This window comes from Piliocolobus tephrosceles, chromosome 3 (genome assembly GCF_002776525.5).
Source record: "Piliocolobus tephrosceles isolate RC106 chromosome 3, ASM277652v3, whole genome shotgun sequence".
In the NCBI taxonomy this organism is placed as follows: Eukaryota; Metazoa; Chordata; class Mammalia; order Primates; family Cercopithecidae; genus Piliocolobus; species Piliocolobus tephrosceles.
This window is the reverse complement of record NC_045436.1, coordinates 171,761,637-171,767,636: the sequence shown is the minus strand read 5'-3', so window position 1 is coordinate 171,767,636 and position 6,000 is coordinate 171,761,637. Positions and strand designations below refer to the sequence as shown.

At 40.9% G+C, this 6,000-nt stretch overlaps 1 long non-coding RNA gene across 1 annotated transcript in view; it reads left to right on the top strand.

Annotated features, from left to right (window-relative positions):
* The first annotated feature begins 669 nt into the window (after nt 1-669).
* Nucleotides 670-6,000, top strand: part of LOC111539012 — a 29,211-nt gene continuing 23,880 nt past the window's right edge. The window contains exon 1 of the long non-coding RNA XR_002730539.2: nt 670-853. This is a non-coding gene — a long non-coding RNA (uncharacterized LOC111539012). The remainder of the gene's footprint in view (nt 854-6,000) is intronic.

Sequence of the window (6,000 nt, the reverse complement as noted above, 5' to 3'; positions counted from 1 at the left end):
CTGGACAGAAGGGACACGGGGACAGTGGGACGAAGTCATATAACTCTATTCATGTATTTATCTTAGCTCTTATATTATAATTATCTACTTGCCTGTCTTTCTAAAAAGACTGAGCTTCTCTAAGGCAAGGATACTGTCTTTTCTATCTTTGTGTCTCCAATGTATACTGTATCCTTGCTGGCTATGGAACTTGCTGTGCAAACTGAGACACTTGTGAGAATGAAATGGGTGCTATAAATGATTACTCCTGGATGATAGACACAAACCAGGACTTTCCCAGGCGAAAGGAAAAAGCACTGTACAGAACATGTATTTTCAAAGATAAATGCACCTTGGGCCAATTCTTTGAACTCAAGGCAAATCTTGAAACAGCCTCTGAGCTAGGCAGCGATTGACAACGGAGGGTATTTTGACTCTTTAGTTTTGTGTCAGTTGGGATATCTTACCATTGTGCATTATTGGGTTGTGACTGTGCAGAAACCCAATAAAAAAAATTAGGCACGTATGAGACAAGATGTTCCACAGTCATCCAAAGAATGACAAAAGCATTTCAAGAGGAACATGATAAGGTCTGTTGGCAAGGATCTTTCTTGGCATCCTGGGAACTTCTGGAGTGAATGTATGCACTGAGCTCAAATCAGAATATCTGCAGGAAAAAAAAAAGAAGCCAGACCAGGAAAGTAACAGGAAATGGATATCGCTGCTGGAGACAATGACTACTTTAAGCAGAGTAGGAGAAAAAATTTTCTTTTCCTTTGTGCCAGTTCCTTTTACACAACTTCAGAACATTCTATGACAACCCAGTGTGCAACTTGACACTGTCAGAAGAGACCTGGGAAAGAAAGAAAATGCGGTAAGAAATGAAAACAGAATATTGTTGTTGAGAGCCTGGAGACCATTTCCAGAGTTTTTTACTCAGGGGGGAATAAGAAAATAGGAAAAACCTTTCAAAAAAAAAAAAAAAAGAGTAAATGGTAAATTTCTCCCTCATCCCCATCTCTTTTCACTGGAGGCAACAAGGAAGAGAATGAATTTTCACGTTTGTCTGGGATTCTTCCTATGTAGAAAATGAAAAAGAACTCAGTCAGATAAAACAAAACACTTTCCAAGACTCATCATGGAGGGGTGGCCTTAGTATGAAATGATGATGCCCATCAATGGCAGAAAATGTCTTTTCTTTCTACCTCAGGTTTGGCCCAGTGCCCTTTGTTTAAGTCTCTTTTTTCTATCAACAGGAATTGAGTCTGTAGAGACTATATGTAATGGTCTCCCGATGACTTCAGCATTTCTGTTTTCTTTTTTTTAACTTGAAGTCCCAGGTTACACGTGCAGAACGTGGAGCTTTGTTATATACATGTGCCATGGTGGTTTGCTGCACCTATTAATCCATCCTCTAGGTTCCCGCCCCTCACCCCCAACCCCCAATGGTCCCCAGTGTGTGTTGTTCCCCTCCCTGTGTCCATGTATTTTCATTGTTCAGCTCCCATTTAAGAGTGAGATCATGTGGTGTTTGGTTTTCTGTTCCTGTGTTAGTTTGCTGAGGCTGATGGCTTCCAGCTTCATCCATGTCCCCACAAAGGACATGATCTCATTCCTTTTTATGGCTGCATAGTATTCTATGGTGTATATGTACCACAGTTTCCTTATCCAGTCTATCGTTAATGGGCATTTGTGCTGGTTCCCTGTCTTTGCTATTGTAAATAGTGCTGCAATAAACATATGTGTGTATGTGTCTTCATAGTACAATGATTTATATTCAGCATTTCAAACAGCACATTTGAAGTAGACATGCGAGAGTTTCCAAGAGACCACTCATTTATTGCAAATAAAAAAAAGGAGGGGGGACAGTTTGAGTGTCTTTTCTTCTTTGTAAAGGAACAGTAGTTCACTCCAGTTCGGTGCTGGACACCCAAGGGTATGCTCAGAGGGTTACAGTTTCTGCTCCCACAATGGTACTGTGGCTTCAACTGGCAAAGATTGAAGGTGAGCACATCTTGTGCTCATGCTTTTTTTCTTGGTTGCCTTCTCTTCTCTCTGCTTGATTAAACACGTGAGCTTGTAGCCCTTCAAAGACTAGTACACATCAGTCTCTTCCCTTCCTCCCATGCTTCTTGCTGGGACTATGGTATGTACATCCTTGGCTTGCTAGGCAATTCTACTGTGTGTGTGTGTGTGTGTGTGTGTGTACGTGTATGTGTATGTGTTATGTGGATGTTTTGTGCATACAAGCATGTGTTGCATATATGCACATGTGTGTCACATATATGCTATGTGTGTTTTCTAGTGGGTGGATGTATATTGTACATGTGTGTTACCTGTACTGGATGTGCTGTGGATGTAATGTGTGTCTGATGTGCATATGATGCATTGTATACATGGTTTATGCAGGTTGTGTGTATGTGTGTAATATGCATGTGTTGTATATGTGTTTGTGTGTTGTGTTGTGTGTGCTGTGTGCTCAATGTGTGTGTGATGCATATGTTGTATATGTGTTTTGTGTGTATTGTGTGTATGTGCATCATCAGAAATGTTGAACTACTTTCTTATGTTCATCACTTTTGTTGGACGTGCTGTAGCTTACCAATGTCTCTTTTCAGCTTTGGGCTGCTACCATATTTCTTCAGCTATCTCTGAGTAGTGCACAAGATATCAGGACTTCAGATTCACCATTCCTCTGCAAACAACTACTGACTTTCTGTAAGTTTATCAGCCATTTTGCATGCACAACCCTCTCCCTGGAGGCTTCATCCTCTCCCGGTTATCACTCACCAGTCTGTAGTTTCTCATGGGGTTGTCAACTAATTCTCTCTGCATGCTCCTCCCTTCCCACTCATTCCTTAAACCGCAGTGATGCAGCCTTCCTCTGCCATAACTCCACTGAAGATGGCCTCCCTGTGGTTAATGAAGAAGTTACTGCCAAATTCACTGGACATTTTTTAATGCTTATATTATAAAAATCAAACAATTGTAAGCATCGTCAAACTCTTCCTCCTATTTGAAATTCCTCTTGCTGAATTCAGCAGTGGCATGTAGCAATTTCTCAAATAATGTTGTTTAATTCAACAATGTTTCATTATAACATTTATGAAAAAAAATTTGATGCCCAGCTGGGGCCACTGTCTGTATGGAGTTTGCAAGTTCTCTCCACGTCTGTGTCTGCATGTGTTTTCTCTGAGTACTCCAGTTTCCTCCCACACGTCAAAAGGTTTGTTAGTGTGTCTCAGTGGTCCCAGTCCGAAGGAGTGTGGATGTGGGTGTGAGTGTGCGCTGTGATGGGACGGCATCCTGGCCAGGGTTGGGTCTCACTTGGCTCCTGAGCTGCTAGGACAGGCTCCAGCCACCCAAAACCCTGTACTAGAATAAATGAGTAAATGATTATCTAACTTGTTTTTATTAATCTTTCTTCAACACATGCATATCTCATATTTATGTCAACGTTTAATATTAGAAGTGTTTGGAGTTTCCATTTAGAAGTATAATGATGTTTTTCTGACCAGAATATGGAGTACAAACTTAAGTCTTGTTAATATCGATTAGCCTCTGGTAAAATTGGTTTTGTCACACATCATTTTGTTTGGAGTTGCCATTTGCAAAAGCCTAACGTTAAGTGAGATCTTTCTTCACTGTCACACTCCCCTTGCTTCTCTAGCAGTTCCTGAATCTTCTCCATCTCATTCTCTTCTTCAGTACATTTTTTAAATATTAGTCCCAAGTATTCCATTGTAGTCTCCATATTTCAGTCTATACATTTTCCCTGACTGACCACATTCACACACTCAGTCTCATTTTCCTCATCATGAATGACCCACAAGTGTCCAAGCTCAGCCAAGACCCCTTCCAGGTACAGACCTGAGTTCTGCCTGCCTGCAGGACAGCTCCGTCTGGGTATATCAGCAAGTAACCCCCCAGGATCTGCTCAGAGCCCATGAGTCCTCCTTTGTCTGTCATTGGCATCACTAAGCCTGTGGTCACTCAGGCCAGAAACCCAAGAGAGTCGCTTACCTTCTGGGAAGAGAGAATCCTATTTTCCTCAGAGGGTTGTTGTGGGACTAAAATGAGATAAGCAATACAAGTAAATTTAATATATTACCTAGCTTTTAGTAGGTGTCCAGAATATGATTTTTCTTTCTTTTTCTCTCTTAAAACATTATCATGGAAGTTCATTGAGTCAGAGATTAGTGACAGATGGGAGTTTTCAGACATGACTTCAGTAAACAATCAAACAAAATTACAATATTTAAATAACAAATCATGAACAAGGACTGTCTCTGCAGCACATGAATTCACAAAGCGATTCTACAACACCTCCATTATTGATGCTCAGAAATCTGTGGGACTGGAGGACAGGAATTGTATTGTCTACTTTGTAGAAAAGGAAACTGTGCTTCTGATGGATTCAGTGACTTCACCAAAGTTGCCCAGCAGGCCAGTGGCAGAGCTGGGAGAGAAATAATCAGAAAGATCAGAATCCAGTTTAAAGAGGGTGTTCACATAAAAAGCTGCGAACGGCCACCTGGAAAACACAGACATCAGAGAAGTGAGGTCAGTTCTTTGAAGTTAAAAGTTAAGATTTTGCCTATGAAGGAAGAAAACAAACACAAAAATTTAACAGGATTACAACATTTTCTATACAAAGCTGGTTTATGAGTTACAACAATTTAATTAGTTACAGATTTTCTTTTCTGTACAACCTGTTTTCATTTCCTTTCCAATTTAAAAGAGTATATTTAACCTTCCAGTAGACCAGAGGTCCCCAAGACCTGGGCTACAGACCAGTGGTCCTGGGCCACTCAGCAGAAGGTGAGAGTGGTTGGGCAAGCATTAACCCCTGAGCTCTGCCTCCTGTCAGATCAGCGGTGGCATTAGATTCTCATAGGAGTACGAGCCCTACTGTGAACTGTGCATGTGAGGGACCTATGTTGCATACTTCTTGTGGAACAGTCTCATCTCGAAACCATTCCTCCCACTCTACCCCTGCCCATGAAAAAATTATCGTTTGTGAAACTCGTCACTAGTGTCAAAAAGGTTGGGACTGCTAGATTAGATAATTTGACAGCCGTGGTCTTCGTGTGAGAGAGGTAAGAGGGAAGTAACTCTATAACAAAAATCAACAATAAGAGGGTCGGGGGTCTTCCCTTCCCTGGTGCCCTTTAGTCATTTACATTTTACAAAACACTATAGGTGAGGGAGGAGGCTAATCCATAGTAAGAAAAACAAAGTTTACAGCTGCCTATGTTGCAGTTGCCTATCACCTGACTCAGGCCCTGTGATCTTATTCTTTTAAGGCTCAAAATAATTTAAAGTTCCAACAGCTTAGAGTTGGAATTACTTATTTTTACTCCTCCCAAGTGTGTGTTCCTTCTGTTTCTTGTGGCCTGCTAATAATCAGGTAGGTAGTGTCTCTCTACCAAGGTAGATATTACCCAATTGGACAGATTGACAGGCCACCATCCTTCTCTGAGTTCAGTGGAGGGGGCAGTGGCTGAATTAAGAGGGTCTAATCACCATACAAGTCATTGGTGAGGTTGAAGCTTATGATAGTTTTTAAGACAGGGATATAGATTTGGGGAGAGAAGTGTAAGGGGTTTGCTAAGCCTGTGACTTGACACATAGAATGAGATAGATGAAGGAGTAGCTTCAGGAATATAAATCTGCCAGACACATGATGTAGATTATTTTGCCATTTTGCCTGTCTATGGGTGATCATTTCTGGAAGAGTGAGTACAATGCAGTGCCAGGTGCCATGGCAATTCAAAAAAACTAACTAAGCTCACCATTTTATAGTCAGTGTAGTGGAATCATATACATGATCTGATGTAGACTTTGCAACCACCCTTTGATATTTTAGTTATTATTATTATTATTCCTCCTCTATAGGCCAGGAAAGTGCAAATCTCAGAGTAGAGAATTTGTAAAAGGTCTTGTTCCAAGGTCAACTAGCAGAGAGACAACAGACAAAAATCTAAGGCTATAGACCTAAAATCTCTTTAACTTGTTTAC